Below are 24,950 nucleotides of genomic sequence, written 5' to 3' on the forward strand. Positions count from 1 at the left end.
TGATATTTTCTTCATTATAAATTTGTTATCATGGCACAAAGACCACCTAATTATAACTTGTTATAATTTCAACTCTACTCAATTTGAATCTGAATGGTCCAAAAGTCGAGCATAATTATAATACCCTTACCTACAGTATATGTATATATATAATTGTAACTAAATAACTATCCAAGGCTGCCTTAATCCTGGGAATTATGTGCTTTTTTACATTTCAAGGAAACAGCAGGCTTTTGAGTCACATTCCTGGGGGCTTCTGATGTTTGAAAACAATATGAAAGCTGTCAAGAGCCAAGATTTGTTCGGATAGCGTCACAATCACTAACAGAGAATTAAGAGCTTTAAATGGAATTAGATGGGATTTTTGATTGTCAGTGCAGATACATCTGTCAGCAAACTGAGCAATTATTACTTTGCACCATTTGTCTTCAGTGAAACACATCAGGCAAAAGTGAAGCAGACAGCAGTAATCTGGCAAATGCACCTCCATTTGAACAAAATCGGAAATCATAACTCAACCTTACAAGCTGCCCGAGGGTGCATTCATTATGGATTATGTGATCACGATTGCTCATTTGGCTATAAGAAGCTTTTAATCTAAAACATTTTTCCCACACTTGATGTCTTTCAAAAACTTTCTCAGGGGCACATCTTTTTTAACGCGTCAGCTGGTGCCAACTGGTGAGTTCCGGTTCTGAAGATAGACCATTGAGTCTGAAGAAGGGTCTTGACCCGAAACGTCACCCATTCCTTCTCTCCCGAGATGCTGCCTGTCCTGCTGACTTACTCCGGCATTTTGTGCCAATCTTCGGTAATTTCCTACACAGTTCAAGTGCTGAAGCCCAGAGTTGAAAGGCTGGAGCGACTAGGCTTGTATACGCTAGAATTTAGACGGATGAGAGGGGATCTTATTGAAACATATAAGATTATTAAGGGGTTGGACATGCTAGAGGCAGGAAACATGTTCCCAATGTTGGGGGAGTCCAGAACCAGGGGCCACAGTTTAAGAATAAGGGGTAGGCCATTTAGAATGGAGATGAGGTAAAACTTTTTCACTCAGAGAGTTGTAAATCTGTGGAATTCTCTGCCTCAGAAGGCAGTGGAGGCCAATTCTCTGGATGCTTTCAAGAGAGAGTTAGACAGAGCTCTTAAGGATAGCGGAGTCAGGGGGTATGGGGAGAGGGCAGGAATGGGGTACTGATTGTGGATGATTAGCCATGATCACGTTGAATGGTGATGCTGGCTTGAAGGGCTGAATGGCCTACTCCTGCATCTATTGTCTATTATCTATTGTCTATTGTCTATTGTATATTGTCTATTGTCTATTGTCTATTGTCTATTGTCTATTGTATATTGTCTATTGTCTATTGTCTAGTGTCTGTTGTCTATTGTCTGTTGTCTGTTGTCTATTGTCTATTGTCTAGTGTCTAGTGTCTAGTGTCTATTGTCTATTGTCTATTGCTATTGTCTATTGTCTATTGTCTTTTGTCTATTGTCTATTGTCTATTGTCTGGTGTCTATTGTCTATTGTCTATTGTCTATTGTCTATTGTCTAGTGTCTATTGTCTATTGTCTATTGTCTAGTTTTTAGTGTTTAGTATCTAGTGTCTAGTGTCTATTGTCTATTGTCTATTGTCTATTGTCTATTGTCTATTGTCTATTGTCTATTATCTATTGTCTAGTGTCTAGTGTCTATTGTCTATTGTCTATTGTCTATTGTCTATTGTCACAGGCTGAGGATTGCAGTGTCAAGGACAGATTGCCCAAACTACTTTACACCATGCCTACCTCAGGGCCATGTCAGTCGCAACGTTATTCATTGAAACACATCTGCGGTGGCACAGTGGCACAGCTGGTAGAGCTGTTGCCTCACAATGTCATGGACCTGGGTTCGATCGTGACTGCGGGTGCTGTCCGTGTGGAGTTTGCACGTTCTCCCTGCGACCGCATGCATATCCTGGGGGTGCTCTGGCTTTTCCTCCCACATCCCAAAGACGTGCCAGTTTGTAGATTAACTGGCTGTTGTAAATTGCCCCCAGTTTGTATGGAGTGGGTAAGATCGTGGGATAACATAGAACTTGTTCGAATGGTTGATCGATGGTTCGTGTGGACTCGGTGGGCCAAAGGGCCTGTTTTACTGCTGTGTCTGTAAATGAAACTAAACTAAACTATTTTAAACTAAACTAAACTAAACTAAACTAAACTAAACTAAACTAAACTAAACTAAACTAAACTGAACTAAACTGAAATAAGCCGAACTAAATTAAACATGTCCGAAACTGCAGTGTCTGATGTAGCCATTAAACTGTATAGAGAACCAGCCATGCTCCAAACTCACCAGGAAGGAATACTCATTCTTCCAGCTACATTCTTTGCAAAATAGCATCATTCAACACCATTCAGACCAAATTGATCTACTTCTATCCTGCAGTTGCACCTCCAGCAGTAGTGTTAACCTTAATACTTGCCAGTCGGACATCTTATTGACCTTAACATCAATCTGGAATTCAACACATTTGAATCGTGGCCTTTCTCTCTCAGTCCCACTGAATTGCAGTTGAGTCAGCATTAGTACTTTCAGGCCCCGGTCAGTGCCTACTGACGTTCATTTGCAAATGCTTCCAGCCAGGTTAGCAGTGGATTTTTTTGTCTTTGCCCAACTTGTTGTACGTGTTTGGCTTGATGGTCTTCATGTACAACATTATTTGATTTCATTGGATAGCAAGCAAAAAAATCCTTTTCGCTGTATCTCCGTACACCTAAAACTAAAGACATGACATTCCCCACAAAGTCTTTGATATTGCAATATCTGCAATATTTATGGTATGAAGGGTGACACGGTGGCACAGTAGTAGAGTTGCTGCCTTACAGCGCCAGAGACACGGGTCAGATCCTGACCACGGGTGCGTGTCTGTACGGAGTTTGTACCTTCTCCTCGTGACCTGTGTGGGTTTTCTCCGGCATCTCTGGTTTACTCCCACACTCCAAAGATTATAGGTGAATTGGCTTGGTAAAATTGTAAATTGTCAATAGTCAATAGTCGTTTATTTGTCACATACACATAAATGTGTAGTGAAATGAAAAATTACCTGCAGTTCAACAATAAAACCAATAAGAATAATCAATAAAAAATGCAATAACACATACAATCATAAACTAACACCAAACAAAAAGAAACATTCATCACAGTGAGTCTCCTCCAGTCACCTCCTCACTGTGATGGAAGGCCAGAATGTCTTTTTCTCTTCCCTGCCGTCTTCTCCCGCGGTCAGGCTGTTGAAGTTGCCACGTCGGGGCGGTTGGGGCTCCCGACATTGAAGCCCCCGCCGGGCGGAGAAAATCCCGCGGCCTATTTCAGGCCGCGCCGGACGGTGAAAGGTCCGCGGCGGGCCGACCCAAGCCCCGTGATTCGGGGCGGGCGAAGACGCTGTCGCTGCCGCTGCCGGAGCTCCCGATGTCGGCCCCCACCCAGGGGCCTGCGGGTTTCCGATGTCCCTAGTGTGTGTAGGATAGTATTAGCATGCGGAGATCGTTGGTCGGTGCGCACTCGGTGGGGAGAAGAGACGGTTTCCACGCTGTATCTCTAAACTAAGCTAAAAGAATGTAGCACTACCTCCCTTCAAATGCAGCTGCTGGAGAATAATTTACCAGGCTTCACTTGGGCATCAACTGTTTATTGTCATATTGGGATCTCAAAGAGTAGAATACTCAAAATAATCCTCCATAAAAATAATACTGGTATTTGATTGTGGTAAGTTGGCAACTGAGATCCTTTGGTTTGGCATCCAGTCGTGAAGAGAACTATTTAACAAATCTGGCAATTGATAAGAGACGGAACAAGAGTTAAGAGACAAGAGTGTTTCATTGTTATATGTACCGACAATGAAACCATAAGCCGAGAGTCAAGACTGTTTGTCATATGTGCCCAAATGGAAAAGTGAAATTCTTACTTGCAGCAGCATAACAGGTCTGTAAATACAGTACTCAAAAGATAATATAAAAAAACAAATGAAAAAAATCCAATAGAAAAAAACAATACTACTGCAAAACGAAAAAAAAGCCCAAAGTCCCTCAAGTAATCAAAGTTCATAGTTCAATATTCATTTGGTGTTTGTAGTGTTCAATGGCCTGATGGTTGTTGGGGAAGAAGCTGTTCCTGAATCTGGAGGTCACGGTTTTCAGACTCCTACACGTTCTTCCTGATGGCAGGAGTGAAATGTATTTGTGGCCAGGGTGGTGTGGATCTAATGGCTTACAGAGTCATCACCACTATTCATCAACAACAACATGTAACATTTCTCAATATACTTTGCAGGAACACATTGTTTAGAGAAGATGAGCAAAATTCTGGTCAAATGAGGTTGGTTTTAAGGTGTATCCTGGAGAGCAAAGACAGACAAGAGTCAAGTCAAGAGTCAAGTTTAGATAGTTCCTCTGTCCCTCTCTTCCCCTTCTCCTTCCCAGATCTCCCTCTATCTTCCTGTCTCCACCTATACCCTTCCTTTGTCCCGCCCCCCTGACATCAGTCTGAAGAAGGGTCTCGACCCGAAACGTCACCCATTCCTTCTCTCCCGAGATGCTGCCTGACCTGCTGAGTTACTCCAGCATTTGGTGAATAAATACCTTCGATTTGTACCAGCATCTGCAGTTATTTTCTTATAGTCAAGTAAGTTTTATTGCCATTTGTCACGAAACGCAACAATGACAGTTGTATGAAATGGAGAAGCTGAAGGCTACCAAAGTTGGATCAAAAGTTAGTAGTGTGGGCGGAGGCAGTAAAGTTATTGCAGGTGGTTTTGGCAATGGCAGCAATGTGAAGAATGGAACTGGATGAATGCTGGTGAACTCACCTGGAGATCAATAGAGGAACATTGTGCCCAATCTATGCCAGGGTGTGCAGAAAAATGGAGAAAGAGGGGGTGGATAGGTTACCCCTGTCGTAACCACGTAGGATGTTTTTAACGACTTTGCAAAGGGTCACTTTAATGCAGCAAGAGATAAAACAAGATTGCAGTGGAATTCTTAATGTTAACTCTTTCGACTGTCTGGGACAAGTGGAATACTTTTTCATATAGTTTGAACTAACCTTTCGTGGTGAGGTTTCACAACCAAAAAAAACCATCCAGGATTTTGATAAGGCCTGCTCTGAAGTAGCAAGTGGAGCTCTTAATGTTAAAGGCCCATCCCACTTAGGCGATTTTAAGGCGACTGCCAGTGACTAGGCCGGGGTGTCGCGGGCACGATCGTGAGGAGTCTTCAATGAATCGTAGCGGATCTCGGCGCGTCGCGGAAAAAATTTCCAGGTAGAAATTTCTCAGCGACAGCTGGCTTGTCGCCAGGTATCGTAGCTTATTGAGGGCGATGTCTGTCGCACGCTGTCCCCAGGTTTGCTAGGTTGTCACAGATGCATTTAGAAGCACGTAATATTAAATTAAGAAAAGGCATTTGGAGGTACCGGAAGATAGTTTTGTTTAACCAATTTATTTACCGTCAGGACATTTGACAGGTAGATTGGAGGGGACAGTTTGACGGTCAGGTAAGCGTGGGAATTTTGCCATGTTTCCGAAGACGGTGTAATCTCTTAGCCAGGTGCTAGTTTCACAAAAAAAGTAACTTGTATCGACCTGATTCGGCATTGTCGTGGTCATTGTCGTAGGGTAAAAGAAAATTTTGACGATCTGCTACGACTTTGACAGTCGCCGGCAGTCGCCTTAGAAACTGGGACAGGTCCTTAACTCTGTTTCTTTCCACACTGACGAACCCAGATGTGGACCTGATAAAAATGCCCAGCTTTCACTGTTTTTATTTCAGTCTTCCAGTATCTACAGTATGTGTTTGAATATTACCAGAATGGATGCTCTAACATCCATGGATTAGAAGGTACAATACTTGATGATACAAGGATAGAGTTGTTATTGGAATCAGAATGGCTCTTTAAAAGCAGTTTTGCCTCCGTGTTACGTTTGGGTTTGAATAGGATTCTTGAGCATACAGATTTGGGATTGTAGTTCATCGAAGGTATCACAAAATAATGGAGTAACTCAGCAGGTCAGGCAGCATCTAGGAGAGAGGGAATGGGTGACGTTTCGGGTCGAGACCCTTCTTCAGACCGATCGTAGTTCTGTGTGGCACGGAAGGGAAGCTGCTAAGTTGAAGAATAAGTTAAGAATAAGGGGTAGGCCATTTAGAACTGAGATGAGGAAAAACTTTTTCAGTCAGAGAGTTGTGAATCTGTGGAATACTCTGCCTCAGAAGGCAGTGGAGGCCAATTCTCTGAATGCATTCAAGAGAGAGCTAGACAGAGCTAGAGGCAGGAAACATGTTCCCAATGTTGGGGGAGTCCAGAACCAGGGGCCACTGGATGAGGAAAAACTTTTTCACTCAGAGTTGTAAATCTGTGGAATTCTCTGCCTCAGTGGAGGCCAATTCTCTGGATGCTTTCAAGAGAGAGTTAGATAGAGCTCTTAAGGATAGCGGAGTCAGGGGGTATGGGGAGAAGGCAGGAACGGGGTACTGATTAAGAATGATCAGCCATGATCACATTGAATGATGGTGCTGGCTCGAAGGGCCGAATGGCCTCCTCCTGCACCTATTGTCTATTGTCTATTGTCTATTGAAGGCTCTGCTTTTAATGTGAGATATTAAATTAAAGCACATCTGCTCCTTCAGAAGAGTACTTCATGAGTTTATTTTGAGGTCTATGCAAGTTGGTCAATATTTGTCCTTTGAACAATGTCACAGAGAAAGAAAATATATATTTGGTATCAATTTGCTACTTGTCGGAGCTTGGTGTGAACGGAGGAAAAAACTGTGCGCGTCCTGAGTCACATTAGGGTTTGCATTTCAAAAAAACTACTCACTGGTTGCAAAATACTTTGAGATGACTTCAAGGTCAGCAAAGTCATCATCAAAAAGGGCGGCACGGTAGCGCAGCGGTAGAGTTGCTGCTTTACAGCGAATGCAGCGCCGGAGACTCAGGTTCGATCCTGACTACGGGTGCTGCACTGTAAGGAGTTTGTACGTTCTCCCCGTGACCTGCGTGGGTTTTCTCCGAGATCTTCGGTTTCCTCCCACATTCCAAAGACGTACAGGTATGTAGGTTAATTGGCTGGGTAAATGTAAAAATTGTCCCTAGTGGGTGTAGGATAGTGTTAATGTGCGGGGATCGCTGGGCGGCACGGACTTGGAGGGCCGAAAAGGCCTGTTTCCGGCTGTATATATATGATATGAAAATGCAAGTTCTTTCTTTAGCCAGCACTGAGTGTCTGCCTTTGAATCTGCAGTAGTAACAAGTATTTCTGTCTCATTTTTTCCCCCCCTTTGCTACCAGTTTCCACACTTTTGACTGTCACTTATGATTAAATCTGCCACCCTCAAAGCTAAGCAGATATGTCTCACGTGGTTCAGATTACATTTGGCTAAGTCTCAAGTTTTCACTTCGTTTTCCAATAGCTTCCTATTTGCTCTTGTTGGCCCATCCATCTCTGTAACGCCAAACAACAAAGCAAAAGAGGCATTGGTGGTTTTTCCACCTCATTGTGATCAGCGAGGTCGATTGTTTTTCCTGAACACTTCTGCAAAAACATTAAAGTCAGCTTAGTGCCAAATTCTATTGTCAAATTTATTCTTTTTGGAACCATGACTTTGGTCAAGTTTGCAAACCCTGGAGGCTACAACCGGGCTAGAATTTCCATTCTCCATTTTAATTACCAGCCAGGAATAGGTTTATGAATTTCCTGGCTGTTAACTCAAAAACAGTGGGTTTGTAATTGGTGGAAAATTACCCAATTAAGTACTCAGTTCATGACAATCAATGAGTCACACAAGACTGATGCCGTTTATTTCCAATACATTATTTTTTCGGTGGAAATTTACCCCTGGAGAAACTAGGTAAGGATAACATGAGAACATGTTGTTTAATTAGTATATACCATTAAAGAAATATAAAACTACTTTTCTCGAATTGATCGACAACTTTAACAGTATGAGCGACTTGTCTATTACTGCCCGTGATTTCTGAAGTTCCACATTCAGTGGGATAATTAATGGCTCATTATGTTCCAGTTAGAGATTGATAATCCCCATAGTTTCTGTGACTTTAGATTGATGACCCTTTTTTTGTTCACAATTACAGGTTTGCTAATTTGTCACATGTGTACTTTAAATTTGCCTACTTTGGAATAGGTGAAATCAATCCTGGTGCATACTGTGTTGAGGAAGCAGACTGAAAGGATAAACTGTTACTTTGAATCTTAGAATTGCCTTCCAAAAATATGAATGTATGAAGGTATAACTTAAAGCCAAGAAATCAACACCAAGGTGTTGACTTCATTACGGGGCTTTGCGTACACAAGATCTGAAGAAGGGTCTCGACCCGAAACGTGACCCATTCCTTCTCTCCAGAGATGATGCCTGTGCCCGCTGAGTTACTCCAGCATTTTGTGTCTATTTTCGATTTAAACCAGCATCTGCAGTCCGTTGCTACATGCAAAATCTTAATCTGCTACTTGCAATTAACCAATTACACATGTGCCTTATGGCAAACAAAATTGTAACATATGTAAAATGCACACAAAGTCCTGGAGTAACTCAGTGGGTCGAGCTGTATCTTTGGAGGACATGGATAGGTAATGTTTTGGGCTGGGGGTTCTTCAGTCTAACACAATCTTTCCATGTCTACCAGAGATGCTGGATGACCCCCTGAGTTACTCCAGCACTTCGTGTTTTTGTTTTGTAAATCAGCATCAGAATCAGAATAACCTTTATTGTCATCCAAAAAAACAAGTCTTTTGGACGAGATTTTGTCACCCACAGTCCAACAATAAGAGCAGTAAAAAGAAGCAATTACACACACGATCACAAACCAACACAAAAAAAAATAAAAAATAGAAACATCCATCACAGTGAGTCTCCTCCAGTCACCTCCTCACTGCGATGGAAGGCCAGAATGTCTTTTCTCTTCCCCTGCCGTCTTCTCCCGCGGTCAGGCTGCTGAAGTTGCCACGTTCCAGGCCGCGCCGGACGGCCATCTGCGGTTCCCTGTGACTAAAAGCCAACATACAATGGAGCACAATGTCTTTTGGGTTTCCACAATCATCCGCTTTGAGTTACAACATGATTGGCAGAGGTTCTGGCACAATGGCATACAGAACCAAAGGTAATAGAGCAGAGCAAGATAGACCACTCGACACTAAAAAACGTAGTACGTCATGACGCCATTTTAGTAGGCAGAAACTTGCAGAAACATTTTAAAAGAAAAACAACAAAAATCTGTGAATTGATAGACGAGATATATTCTGCATTTTAATGGTATCATCGCACATACTGTTCCCCCCAAAAAACTGATTACACTGCGAGAGGCATAACGGACGGCTGGTTTTGCCTACTAAAATGGCTCCTTCACTTCAGTATAGATGATTTTGACGGAGTGGTTCATCTTGCTGTTCTAGTATCTTTGTACCGAACGGTCAGGGAAATTAATAGCATGTAATCCTCTGTTTTGCTTCAAAGCACAGCAGGTAGATATGGTGGGTTCCTGAAAATGTGAAACTTTATGCACAAGACCTCTTCCTCCAGAATGTTAATGTGACAATAGGTTCTAGAAAATAATATAACATAAAGCCACCTCCTCATCATCTGTAATGAATTGCATAAGTATCTTGGTTGTACTCAATTTGACTGAGAGGAAAGAACTTAAAATTTCCTGAATTTACAATTTGCTTTTCTCAAGTTTCCAGGGTGGTGTTCTATCCCAGAGGCAGGTTCGGCTCGTCTATAAACAACCCTATCTCACCCCATGTTTATGTCCTTGGGTTCTAGTGGGAAATGCCTGCACAATAGAAACCCCCACCACTGGTTGGTGAAATACAGTGGTATTGGAAACAAAGGGCAGCAAAGGGACAATAGACAATAGACAATAAGTGCAGGAGGAGGCCATTCGGGCCTTCGAGCCGGCACCACCATTCAATGTGATCATGACTGATCATTCTCAATCAGTACCCCGTTCCTGCCTTCTCCCCATACCCCCTGACTCCGCTATCCTTAAGAGCTCTATCTAGCTCTCTCTTGAATGCATTCAGAGAATTGGCCTCCACTGCCTTCTGGGGCAGAGAATTCCACAGATCTACAACTCTCTGACTGAAAAAGTTTTTCCTCATCTCCGTTCTAAATGGCCTACCCCTTATTCTTAAACTGTGGCCCCTGGTTCTGGACTCCCCCAACATTGGGAACATGTTTCCTGCCTCTAATGTGTCCAACCCCTTTATAATCTTATATGTTTCGATAAGATCCCCTCTCATCCTTCTAAATTCCAAGTTTAGGAGAGTTCAGTTGTTTGTGAAGATTTCACCAAAATTTTATTGAAATGCCTTGAATATGCCGACTTTTAGGATACACAGCATGTAGGAGGCAGAAAAGAAGAAAAAAATAGAACATAATAATTTCAACAATGTCATCTTGGTAATCTGCTCCAATGAAGAACTTTTGACTGAAGATGGACACAAAATGCTGGAGTAACTCAGCGAGACAGCCAGCATCTCTGGAGACAAGGAATGGATAATGTTTTGGATCGAGACACCTCTCACTCCAGACATGCTGCCTGTCCTGCTGAGTTATTCCAGCATTTTGTGTCTATCTTTGGTTCAAATCAGCGTCTGCAATTCCTTCCTACAGAAGTACTTTTGGCTGTTCTTCTAGTGTTAACTGAGTTGGTGGGATGTGGGAAACCTAACAGGATGAAGTACCCTTAGCACACCATCCTTTTAATGTGGTAGGACTGTCAGGGGGCAGGTTAGGTGCGTTTAAATCTATCTATATACTAAAACTCTCGTTTGTTTGTTTGTTTGTTCCTGAACTACAGCCAAAACGGTACACGATAGCGTGACAATTTTAGGCCCACCTTACTCACCGTCGTCCCTTTGGTGCTAATGGAAGAAGTTTCATTGAAATCGGTTATATTTTTTAAGTTATTCACATTTTAAAGTTTAAATCTCTCTCCTAGGGAGGGACGGGGTGGAGGGAGGGGGGGGGGGGGGAAGGGAGGGAGGGGAAGGGAGGGAGGGGAGGATGGAGGATAAGGGGGGTTGAGAGGGATGGAGTGGGGGGAGGGGAAGGGGGAGGGGGAGGGGAGGGGGAGAGGAGGGTGGGGGAGGGCGGTAGGAGAAAGGGGGAGGGGAGAGGGGAGGGGGAGGGGGGTAGGAGAAAGGGGGGAGGGGAGGGGGAGAGGGGAGGGGGGAGGAGAGGATGCTGCACCAATGCAGGAGATGTTTGGGCCCAACGGGTCCACTTGGTAGGTAATAAAACATGTTCCTATCGACAGTTCAAGAACCAGGGAAGTGCAGAGGTTAAAAAGATAGGCAAAAGATGCAAGGATTTGGAAATATACATTTTCTTCAACATCAGAGGGTGACTATGACTGGGAACTCACTACATGTAAAAAGGGAGTAAATAAAACCAGTCACACTTTTCAAAAGAGATTTGGATAAGCAGGATTTCCAGGCCTCGGGCAAGGGTCAGAGGATCAGAACTGCATGGAATGGAATTCAGGGGAATGGAGCTGCATGCATTGCTTGCAAAGAGCCATTAGGGACTCAATGTGCCAGAAAGCTTTCATCTGTGTTGTGAAGTTCGTAAGTAACAGGAGTAGAATTAGGCTGTTCAGCCCATCGAGTCTGCTCCGCCATTCAATCATGGCTGATCAAACTTTCCTTCTCAACCCCATTCTCTTGCCTTCCCCTGCACCTTTAACACCCTTACTAAGCAAGAACCTGTCAATCTCCGCTTTAAAACTACCCAATACATTGGGCTCCACAGTCATCTGTGGCAATAAATTCCAGAGATTTGCCAACCTCTGGCTAAAGAAATGTTCCCTCATCTCCTTTCTAAAAGGTTCCTCCTCTTATTCTGGGGCTGTGGCCTCTGGTCCTAGATACTCCCACTAGTGGAAACATCCTCTCCACATCCACTCCATCCAGGCCTTTCACTGTTAAGTAGGTTCCGATGATATCCTTACTCATCTTTCCTAACTCCAGCGAGCACAGGCCCAGAGCCACCATATGTTAACCTGTTAAATTGTAGGCCATTTAGAACAGAGATGAGGAAAAACTTTTTCAGTCAGAAAGTTGTAAATCTGTGGAATTCTCTGCCTCAGAAGGCAGTGGAGGCCAATTCTCTAAATACATTCAAGAGAGAGCTAGATAGAGCTCTTAAGGATAGCGGAGTCAGGGGGTATGGGGAGAAGGCAGGAACGGGGTACTGATTGAGAATGATCAGCCATGATCACATTGAATGGCGGTGCTGGCTCGAAGGGCCGAATGGCCTACTCCTGCACCTATTGTCTATTGGCTATTGTCTATTGATCATCCCCGGGATCATTTTTGTAAACTTCTTATGGACCTTCTCCAACACCAGCTAGCTCATCTCTCTTCAGGTATGGGGCCCAAAACTGCTCACCATACTCTAAATGCCATCTGACCAGCGCCTTATAAAGCCTCGGCATTACATCCCTGCTTTTATATTTTAGTCCTCTCGAAATGAATGCTGCCGTTGCATTTGCCTTCACTACCGATTCGGCCCGCAAATGAATTGTTCCAGGTGAAGACCTATAATTGACAGTGAAAAAGACAGTGAAGATCTATAATTCCAGAAGGAAAGAAGAAGAGGTTGGAGTTAGTAGTTGGAGTTAGTAGTCGGCCTCCCTACCATATTCCCCCCCGCTCTGCTGTCATCTTCTCAGTTAGCTTCAGGTCAGGTAAAGGGAGGGAAATACATAGCATTTCTGCAAAGGATAAGTTGATTTGATGCAAATTGACTTAAATGAAAGAATTCCCTTCTCACCTTATTTCTTGGTTTCCTAATTCACGTTGCAATTTCATATTCAGTATAAAACACAGAAGAATATGGTAAGATAGACACAAAAAGCTGGAGAAACTCAGAGGGTCTGACAGCATCTCTGGGGAACAGGAATAGGTGATCATATCATATCATATATATACAGCCGGAAACAGGCCTTTTCGGCCCACCAAGTCCGTGCCGCCCAGCGATCCCCGTACATTAACACTATCCTACACCCACTAGGGACAATTTTTTTACATTTTTACCCAGCCAATTAACCTACATACCTGTACGTCTTTGGAGTGTGGGAGGAAACCGAAGATCTCGGAGAAAACCCACGCAGGTCACGGGGAGAACGTACAAACTCCTTACAGTGCAGCACCCGTAGTCAGGATCGAACCTGAGTCTCCGGCGCTGCATTCGCTGTAAAGCAGCAACTCTACCGCTGCGCTACCGTGCCGCCATTCAATATGATCATGGCTGATCATCCAAACTCAGTACCCCGTCCCGGCTTTTTCCCCATATCCCTTGATTCCCTTAGCCCTAAGAGCTAAATCTAACTCGAGACCCTTCTTCAGACAGTATATGTTTTCAGAGAAATGTTTTCAAGAGAGAGTTAGATTTAGCTCTCAGGGCTAAGGGAATCAAGGGATATGGGGAAAAAGCCGGGACGGGGTACTGAGTTTGGATGATTAGCCATGATCATATTGAATGGCGGTGCTGGTTCGAAGGGCTGGATAGCCTACTCCTGCACCTATTTTCCATCTTTCTCGTATGGTAGATTAGCTGTAATTTTGTGGTATTGCTGCCAGCTGTCAATCATTACAATTTCATTGGACTGAGTTATGTGGAATCCAAAGAAAATTGTTGGCTGCCTGCAGTCATCACCCGAGTGAGTTCTGGACTTTCACATCTACATTGTGTATGCGGTGCCCTGAAGATCGTGTTTGCGAATGACGTTTGGAAATGGCGTGAAGCCATTCTGACATCGTACGTTTCAGCAGCAAGTGAGCAGCTGAGCAGAGCAGCAGAGTGGGAGGAGCTGTGTGGAAGATTTAAAAGCATGAGGTCAGGTCCCTTTCAACAGCAACTAAGCCGCTGCGAGGAGGAGCAGTGTGGAATATTTAAAAAGCCGCTGTTGGGTTGCGGAGGTGACGGCTCCTAGTGGTGTACACAAGGAAGGCAGCCAGCAGTGGAGGGGCCAGTCAGGAGCAGCCGATTTGGGAGAGGCTGTGCATTGAGGTACAAGTGCTACGTCTGAGGGTAAACCTGTGTCGAGGCTTTGACTCGAGACCTACTGCCACCACCACCGGCCGACGCAGCTCCCTCAGCCGCTTCCAGGCTGCGCCTGCCACTGCTACCACCACCGCCAACCCTTACCTGCACTCTGGCCTCCCGTGGGCCGCGACCATTGACTCTGCCGAACCTGGACTCCAGGCCTAGTTCCAGACCGAGAGACCGAAGAAGGGTCTGGACCCAAGACGTCACCTATCTATGTTCTACAGAAATGCTACCTGACCTGCTGAGTTGGTGTCCATTTTGTGTATTAACCAACATCTGCAGTTCTTTGTTTCTACTATAATGCAATGATACTCTATTACTCGGTAATGATACTAATCCCTTATTCCGGACAATCGGCAATAACGGACACCATTCCCCCACCTGCAGTCCGTTATAACAAGGGTTTACTGTATTAGCATATCAGTGTTTGATTTGCGTTTGTTCTGCCTTGATTAATGGCATTAATTTGAAGTGAAACATCTTAAACATAGAAACATAGAAAATAGGTGCAGGAGTAGGCCATTCGGCCCTTTGAGACTGCACTGCCATTCAATATGATCATGGCTGATCATCCAACTCAGTATCCCGTACCTGCCTTCTCTCCATACCCCGTGATTCCTTTAGCCACAAGGGCCACATCTAACTCCCTCTTAAATATAGCCAATGAACTGGCCTCAACTACCTTCTGTGGCAGAGAATTCCACAGATTCACCACTCTCTGTGTGAAAATAAACGTTCTCATCTCGGTCCTAAAAGACTTCCCCCTTATCCTTAAACTGTGACCCCTTGTTCTGGACTTTCCCAACATCGAGAACAATCTTCCTGCATCTAGCCTGTCCAACCCCTTAAGAATTTTGTAAGTTTCTATAAGATCCCCCCTCAATCTTCTAAATTCCAGCGAGTACAAGCCAAGTCTATCCAGTCTTTCTTCATATGAAAGTCCTGCCATCCCAGGAATCAATCTGGTGAACCTTCTCTGTACTCCCTCTACGGCACGATTCTCTGTACTCCCTCTATGGCAAGAGTTTTATAAGAGTATTTAAGTTATAAACAAGTGGCAATGGAGAGCGAAACATGATTTTAAAATCTATGTTTGGAAAAGCTATTGAAGGAGAATGAAAAAAAAAAATTTAGACCTCAGTTGACGGCAATGTATTGATTGTGCAGAGACAGAATACTTTTCTTTTGCTGCACTTTGTGACTCCAATACTGAACAATATAAGCAGTACCACATCATTCCCTCAGGAAACTTGCCACCAGATAATACATTTCAGTTGACACCATTGAACAAAATCATCCTATTGATATAAAATAACAAGCTGCCTTGCTCAAATGTGTGATGTAAACATTCTGGTACAAAAACAAATGCATAAACTTTTCCTGAGCAAAATGGATGATAGACAATAGACAATAGGTGTAGGAGGAGGCCATTCGGCCCTTCGAGCCAGCACCGCCATTCAATGTGATCATGGCTAATCATTCTCAATCAGTACCCCGTTCCTGCCTTCTCCCCATACCCCCTGACGCCGCTATCCTTAAGAGCTCTATCTAGCTCTCTCTTGAATGCATTCAGAGAATTGTCCTCCACTGCCTTCTGAGGCAGAGAATTCCACAGATTCACAACTCTCTGACTGAAAAAGTTTTTCCTCATCTCAGTTCTAAATGGCCTACCCCTTATTCTTAAACTGTGGCCCCTGGTTCTGGACTCCCCCAACATTGGGAACATGGTTCCTGCCTCTAACGTGTCCAACCCCTTAATAATCTTATATGTTTCGATAGGATCTCCTCTCATCCTTCTAAATTCCAGTGTATACAAGCCTAGTCGCTCCAGTCTTTCAACATATGATAGTCCCGTCATTCCGGGAATTAACTTAGTAAACCTACGCTGCACGCCCTCAATAGCAAGAATATCCTTCCTCAAATTTGGAATTAGGTTTATGTTCAATAACGTCACATATTCCACAGCTGCAGAAACCCTCATCCACGCCTTCATCACCTCCCGTCTGGACTACTGCAACAGCCTCCTCTATGGCTCACCCTCAAAAATCATCAGTAAATTCAATACATTCAAAACTCCGCTGCCCGTCTACTCACCCACTCCCCGATCCGTGACCATATCACCCCCGTCCTTTACAAACTCCACTGGCTCCCCATCCCCCAGAGAATCCAGTACAAAATCCTCCTCATGACCTACAAAGCCCTCCATAACCTGGCCCCATCCTACCTGACTGACCTCCTCCACAGGCACACTCCCACCTGCACCCTCCGCTCTGCTGCTGCTAACCTCCTGTCCTCCCCCATCCGGACCAAACTCAGATCCTGGGGGGACAGGGCTTTCTCCATCGCTGCTCCCACCCTATGGAACTCACTACCCCAAACCGTCAGAGACTCCTCCTCACTCACCACATTCAAAACATCACTGGTCTCACCTGTTCAGTACTGCCTTCAACCACTGAAGGTCACCTCACCTTCTGTCTCCTTTTTCTGTTCGTTTACTTATTTATCTATTTATTCACTTCTCTATGTTCTAGAAATCCCTGTAAAGCGTCTTTGAGTGTTTGAAAAGCGCTATATAAATGTAATGCATTATTATTATTATTATTATTATTATTATTATATACCAAAGTACAGTGAAAAGCTTTGTTTTGCATGCTATCCAAAAACAATCAGATAAAATCAAACATAAAATGTAATGCAAAATGGAATTTTGATTTCCCAAGATGTAACACCCTGCACTTATGTGCATTCAGCATCATTAATCATTCCTTAGCCCACTTGCACAACTATCGGATCAAGAATCGAATAAATCAGTATACGAGTACAAAATGTAGTTCTCAGCAGTGTAGAACATTTATTCCATAGACAAAGTCCGATGTCCTCAATGGGATGGAGGTGAGTCGGATGGTACTCTAGCTAATGGAAGGAGCATTCAGAAGCCTGGTAACAGAGGAGACGAAGCTGTTCCTGAATCTGCTGGTGCACACTGTCAGGCTTCTGTAAATGAAGCAAAACTGACTGTCAATCTGCTATTGCCCATTTTGCACTGTCACCCAAGGTCAAGATCTAGTTGTGCACCTCATGAATAATTAGAATATAATTCAATATTAATCCAGCATGCAATGAATTTGCCAATTTTGTCCGCTTGCTTCCTGAATTTGTAATCACTATTTCCTACACATTGTAATTTCTCAAATATTCAAAAATCAAATTCCACATAAGACACTTAAGGTGCAGCAAATTTTGAACAATAAATTCTAGCAAGGAACTTAATGAACATTTTTATTATTAATAGGAAAGACATAAATATTCTGTTGGAGCAGTTTCGATATTCGATAAATATTTGATAAATGTTAAGAGTTTTCAGGAATTGCTTCAAATTTCTTTTTCACCACAGCGTTCACTGGATGAGCAAATGGTTTCTCATTCCACGTGTGCATACATAGCAAACAATTACTTTTTAATTTCCAAAACATTTGATTTTAATTTCTTTATCTCAACCTAAAGTATTAAAAAAAACTACAAAGGTTTATTTCAAATATGGCATTGTCATTTTCCATTAAGTGTAATTTTGAGAAGTTTTGTTTGAATAAACACCTTCTATTATTAAGGTCGGATCTCCCCCACCCCCCACCCCCCTCTCTTTTCTGCACAGTTTTAAGCAGAGTGTTTCTTTTGCATTTTGCATGACTCTGGGGTTTGCAGCCATTGCCTGTCAGGTCACTTTAAATCACTTAGAATTCATTGGAACTGTTCAGTGCTGCTAATTTCTCTACCGGGATGTGCAATTTCTGCATGAAGAATTCCCGAGAAACATGGCGATAGTGTGCGGAAGCAATTAATGAAGTAATAACAGAAGTGCCTTTTTTTATTATTTAATATTAATTTAACGTTGGATTTAACTCGGCATTAAAATGACGTATGAAAATATTCATTTAGGCATTTCTGTGAACTTGGAAATAAATTGTTGCCTCACCCTTTGATGCCACCTCCGCTGCGTGCAATCCCACAAGTACATTTTGTTTGTGCTGAACAAATTAATTATTTTGTTTTAAAAAAGGGGGTCTTATTATTCGTGATGCGTGATTTATTCAAGAGAAATAAAAGCTGTGGTGACGGTTATGAGATAAAACGCGAAAACAATGGGACAAATCACTTCTTGCCTGAATGACACAATGATGAATTGCACACTTGATGGAACAGTGCCTGAGGAGATTGTGTTCAGACAGTGCTGTGCAAATCGGCAAGTTCTGCTCTTCAGCTGGCTTTGTCCCTTTAGCTTGCTGCTTGTATTCCTTGCGGCAGCGTGAGGAACTGGGCTAAATACGTGAAACTAAATCAATTCAGAAATTAAACAATCAAAGCATACCAGAGCTTAAATTTGAAGTGTATCAATCTTGCGAAGGATTCCCTGAGGTCATTTTGGATTTAATTGTGACATTTTGATTGGACTTTATTAATATTATTGTTCTCTCTAGCTGGATAACCTTTAAGTCCTAAGGTCTAATCTGTGGTCTTATGGTCTAAAAGGCTCCAATTGTCCAGATCTACTGTAAGCCAAATCAACATTTGGAACATTATTGTAGTTTCTCAGTACGCCTGGCCTCTTATTTAAGAAACGATACAATAGCACAGTGGCACAGTGGCGCAGCGGTAGAGGTGCGGCCTCACAGTGCCAGAGACCTGGGTTCAATTCTGACTATGAGTGTTGTCTGTACGGAGTTTGTACGTTCTTCCCGCGATCGCTTGGGTTTTCTCCGGGTGCTTCGGTTTCCTCCCACATTCCAAAACGTACGGGGATTGTTGGTCAACACGGACTTGGTGGGCCGTGGAGCCTGTTTCCGTGCTGTTTCTCTAAACTAAATTAAACTTGCATTGGAGGCAGTGGAGAAGAGATTCACTAGGTTAATTCCTTGTAGGATAGGATTGTTCAATCATGAACTCCAAAAGAACTACGCATGCTGTTCCTTGTTTCTACTGTGTAGGTGGATGTTTAATGATTGGAATGAACATGTTGGAGAGGAGGACCTGTTTCCATACTAAAGGACACAAAAACTATTGAAGTAAAATAATATTTTAGGGAATGTGTCACGCCTTACTCTTGCTCCATACTCTTGGGTTAAAATCACTTGCCTGATGTGGGCAACAGTGAGGGATCGGAATGTGCCACTGGCCACTCACTAAGTTTCACTTTACAAAGGGTTCAGAAAGTCGAGATCTCCCTCTCGTTGGAATAATTGAATATTGCCATTTCCCCTCAGCCCGCTTTGCCCGAGAAGATTTGTTCCAATGCTACTACAATGTCATATGACATGATACGACACTACTTTCATTTGTAACATTTGACTACTTTTCCGTTTAGTTTTTGTGGATGAATCGATTATGCGGCCCAAGAGGAACGTAACCTGGCACACAAATGTAATTGCTGAAGTCGAGCAAATTTATGTTAATTGATTGCACAAAGATCTGTGCCACACTGCCAGTTGCTGCATCCGTGCATTTTTTTAAATCTTCCTTGACATCCGCATGTCTGCAAGACTTGTAGGTATTTCTGTTTCCTCACATACAGACACATTAGTACACGAGTCATTGATGCTGACAAATCCAAGGTGGAGATTTTCATCGTTGGCATTTGAGCATTTAGATATTCACTTAGAGCAAGGATCAATAAGCTGTCATTTTGAGTTAGTTTGATTTGAGTTGACCCTCGATCACTGAACAATGAGACAAATCTGACCTCTTTGCTATTCCAAGTCATCATTACTTCAGAAGATTGGGTTTAATTTCTGAGCTGCATTCCATAGGCGGAGTTCAAGTTTGTATTTGGCCAATGACACATTAAGTTTTTTGTTGTTGCAGATATTGCAGGTGAGCCTTGAATGATCAAAATGAGTAGAAGTGGGTCAATTTGGTATGAAGGAGGATTTTGATTCTTCATCCTTGGTGTTCAAATGCGTCAGCATGTATGAATATGACTCAATGTGACATAAACCAGGCATATGTGTTGGGAAGAATCACCTACAATGTGGAAAATAAAGGCCGGAGGAAAAAAGTAGAAACACTTTCACAGTGGTACAGTTGGGTGAGCTGCTGTCTCACAGAGCCAGAGTCAAGGCTAACAATGGCCTGTTTCCTTTATCCAGCTAACAATGGCCTGTTTCCCTTATAATCATTACTTTTGTGCATATCTTTCATTCATTTGTTCTATATCTCTCTACATCACCATCTACAGCATATCTCTCGTTTCCCTTTCAGTCTGAAGAAGGGCCTTGACCCAAAATGTCAACCAATTCCTTTTCTCCAGAGATGTTGTCTGAGCCGCTGAGCTACTCCAGCTTTTCGTGTCTATCTATGATCTTGACCTTGGGTGCTGTCTGTGTGGAGTTTGCACGTTCTCACTGTGACCGTGTGGGTTTCCTCTGGGCGCTGCGATTTCCTCCCACATCCCAAGGATGTGCAGGTTTGTATGTTAATTGGCCACTGTGAATTGCCCTGGGCTGAAGGGCCTGTTTCCATGCCACATCTTTAAATTCAATTCAATCAAGTGGTCCTGATTGCATAACTTTGGGGGAAGAGCAACAGGACCTCGGATGCAACATATTTCAGAGCTCCTTCACTGAAATTTGATGAAAGACGAAAACGTCCCGATAGGTACAATATTTACTCCACTTGAATCAGGCAGGACGTTGTTGAATGCTGTGAAACCAGTGCTGGAGAAGGGGGGAGAGGGACAAAGGGGAATTGAGGAATGGAATTTGCAACGTTTTTTATTTTGGGCAGATGATAAATCATGATCGCATTAATGTTGATTGCATGATCTTGCAAAGTTTTGCTTCAAAATACAAAGGTTAAATACTCTGGCAGACCATGGAATGAGCCTACAGCTTCTCTTGTAGTGAATTTGCTGGTATTGTTAATATGTTACCGGCAGTTTAGACAATAGACAATAGACAATGGGTGCAGGAGTAGGCCATTCGGCCCTTCGAGCCAGCACCGCCATTCAATGTGATCATGGCTGATCATTCTCAATCAGTACCCCATTCCTGCTTTCTCCCCATACCCCCTGACTTCGCTATCCTTAAGAGCTCTATCTAGCTCTCTCTTGAATGCATTCAGAGAATTGGCCTCCACTGCCCTCTGAGGCAGAGAATTCCACAGATTCACAACTCTCTGACTGAAAAAGTTTTTCCTCATCTCTGTTCTAAGTGGCCTACCCCTTATTCTTAAACTGTGGCCCGAAGTTTGCCAGAAAGGAAGACCTAATTCAGTTTTGATTTCTTGGCATTGAACATGTCTTTGCAGTCAGTTGCAACACAGTGTAGGTGGATAGTAAGGAACCATTCCATTTGCCTATCCCCATTCATGATCATATTTTTGTAACTCAAACCAACTTGGGATGGAGGTAGAGGTGATTTTTAGCTGCAGAGTTGCTGCAACAACGAAATGTTAACATAACCTAGTGTTGACATATTGAGACAAAGCACGGACTGACTCTTTCTGAAAATACACTTGGCAACACAAGGACCCATTAAACAGCAAAATAGGAAAAAGCAGAGTCATGCACTCTACAGATTAAAAAAAATAAAGATAGAGTATGGAAACAGGCCCTTCAGCCCACCGAATCTACGCCAACAATCAATTACCCTTCACACTAGTTCTATCACTAACTCATCCACTCCCTGCACACTGGGAACAATTTACAGAGGTCAATTATCTTGCACAGCCGCATATGTTTGGTGTGTGACAGGGTAACCAGAGCACCAGAGGAATCCAATTTGGATACAGGGAGAACGTGCAAACTCCACACAGACAGTGCCCGAGGTCAGGATCGAACCTGGGTCTTTGGCGCTGTAAATCAGCAGCTCTTCCACACATCCAGATATAGAGGATGCCAATTTTTAATCACTGGGGCACAACTAACCTTTGCTGTTTAATTTGCAAGTTGTTAGCATGCCGGACATTTGTGGGACCCCGCTTGTTCGCAGTCAGAGTGGATTTACTGGTTACTAGCTATGCGTCTCATGGTGGTGAAAGGATTCTACTCTGTGCTGAATAGCTGTCAGATGTCTCCATGCATCAGAGATGTCCTCATTCTTCAGGAAACCGGGCTTCCCCTCCTCCATTATAGATGAGGCTCTCACTAGGGTCTCTTCCACATCCCGCAGCTCCGCTCTTGCTCCCCCTCCCCTCACTCGTAACAAGGACAGAATCCCCCTCGTTCTCACCTTCCACCCCACCAGCCAGCGGATCCAACAAATCATTCGCCAACATTTCCGTCACCTACAACGGGACCCCACCACTGGCCATTTCTTCCCATCCCCTCCCCTCTCTGTGTTCCGCAGAGACCGTTCCCTCCGTAACTCCCTGGTCCACTCGTCCCTTCCTACCCAAACCACCCCATCCCCGGGCACTTTCCCCTGCAACCGCACGAGATGCAACACCTGTCCCATTTACCTCCCCCCTCAACTCCATCCAAGGACCCAAACAGTCTTTCCAGGTGAGACAGAGGTTCACCTGCACCTCCTCCAACCTCATCTATTGCATCCGCTGCTCCAGATGTCAACTTATTTACATCGGCGAAACCAAGCGCAGGCTCGGCGATCGCTTCGCTCAACACCTGCGCTCAGTCCGCATTAACCAATCGGATCTCCCGGTGGCCGAGCACTTCAACTCCCCCTCCCACTCCCAGTCTGACTTTCTGTCATGGGCCTCCTCCAGTGCCATAGTGAGGCCCACCGGAAATTGGAGGAACAGCACCTCATATTTTGCATGGGCAGCTTGCAGCCCAGCGGTATGAACATTGACTTCTCCAACTTTAGATAGTTCCTCTGTCCCTCTCTTCCCCTCCCCCTTCCCAGATCTCCCACTGTCTTCCTGTCTCCACCTATATCCATCCTTTTTCCCGCCCCCCTCACATCAGTCTGAAGAAGGGTCTCGACCTGAAACGTCGCCCATTCCTTCTCTCCTGAGATGCTGCCTGACCTGCTGAGTTACTCCAGCATTTTGTGAATAAATACCTTCGATATGTACCAGCATCTGCAGTTATTTTCTTACACTCTCCATGCAACAATAGTCAATGGACTTAACAAAACTCATTGCCCACGGACAATCTTCAGTGATTGTTAGAAAATATGTCGCAGTATGTTTTTTTCAGAAGTGGGAAATCAATCCTATGTGGACTTGTGGACATAAATATGTGCCAAAGTGGTGTGTTCAAACACATGTTGGGAAAGTAAATCATTTCCACCAGTCACTTCCAATGAGAACAAAGTCTGTAAAACAGAATGTGAGACCAGTAGATTTGGAATGGAAAACTCACTGAAAAGGCAGCAGCGAGTAGATTTGAAGCACAGCGTTCAACAGATGGAAACCATCGACTATCAACCGCGTGATTATTGAACCAGTTACACAAAATCTATTCCGCAAATAAATATTTTGTGATGTTTTCATGGCAGACTCAGAACTTCGAAATTGTGGAATGAAGTCAGAGAGAAAAGGGAAACAAAGCTTGCCTGGCATGAAGGCTCTCAGGGAGACTGTGAGGGCATCACAGGGCATAAAGGGCATCACAGGGCATAAAGGGCATAAAGGGCATAAAGGGCATAAAGGGCATAAAGGGCATAAAGGGCATAAAGGGCATAAAGGGCATAAAGGGCATAAAGGGCATAAAGGGCATCACAGGGCATAAAGGGCATCACAGGGCATAAAGGGCATAAAGGGCATAAAGGGCATAAAGGGCATAAAGGGCATAAAGGGCATCACAGGGCATAAAGGGCATCACAGGGCATCACAGGGCATAAAGGGCATAAAGGGCATAAAGGGCATAAAGGGCATAAAGGGCATAAAGGGCATTCAGGAAGATTGCACAATAGACAATAGACAATAGACAATAGGTGCAGGAGGAGGCCATTCGGCCCTTCGAGCCAGCACCGCCATTCAATGTGATCATGGCTGATCATTCTCAATCAGTACCCCGTTCCTGCCTTCTCCCCATACCCCCTGACTCCGCTATCCTTAAGAGCTCTATCCAGCTCTCTCTTGAATGCATTCAGAGAATTGGCCTCCACTGCCTTCTGAGGCAGAGAATTCCACAGATTCACAACTCTCTGACTGAAAAAGTTTTTCCTCATCTCAGTTCTAAATGGCCTACCCCTTATTCTTAAACTGTGGCCCCTGTTTCTGGAGGCTACTGTTTCCAGCCCACCTCAGCTCGTAACAATTTACCCCTTAACCTATAGTGAGGAAGGAAATTCAAATCTTAAGCCTGCAAAGTCTTTTTATTGCTGTCCAAAAGCTTCATCCAGAAATCCCCCCAGCCCAACTAAATAAAAAAACTTTTAAACCTTTTTAAGCTTTCCCATTTACACATTAATGATTTGGATCGTAGGAAGTAAGACATACAATGAGTGAGCTTGCAGCTGACGTGAAAACTGGCGATGTTGCTGTTAGTGAAGAGGGTAGACTTAGATTCAGAATTATATATTTATCATCTGGTAAATTAGGCAGAGCAATGGATAGTGAATGGATTTAAACCCGGTAAAGGCAAGGTGATGCATTTTTGGAAGTTGCAATAAGGATATGACATATACCATGGGAGGTCGGAACCAAGGGAGTACTGAGTGTCATGATGATGAGTCATGATGTTGATATGCAAATATCGTGACGTGTGTATCAGGTGACCGGAGAGCGGGGGAGTGTGCTTGCTGGGTATGCTGGATGATGCGTCACGGTGGCGCAGCGGTAGAGTTGCTGCCTTACAGCGAATGCAGCTCCGGAGACCTGGGTTCGATCCCGACTACGGGTGCTGTCTGTACGGAGTTTGTACGTTCTCCCCGTGACCT

The sequence above is a fragment of the Rhinoraja longicauda genome, chromosome 1 (assembly GCF_053455715.1).
Source record: "Rhinoraja longicauda isolate Sanriku21f chromosome 1, sRhiLon1.1, whole genome shotgun sequence".
NCBI lineage: Eukaryota > Metazoa > Chordata > Chondrichthyes > Rajiformes > Arhynchobatidae > Rhinoraja > Rhinoraja longicauda.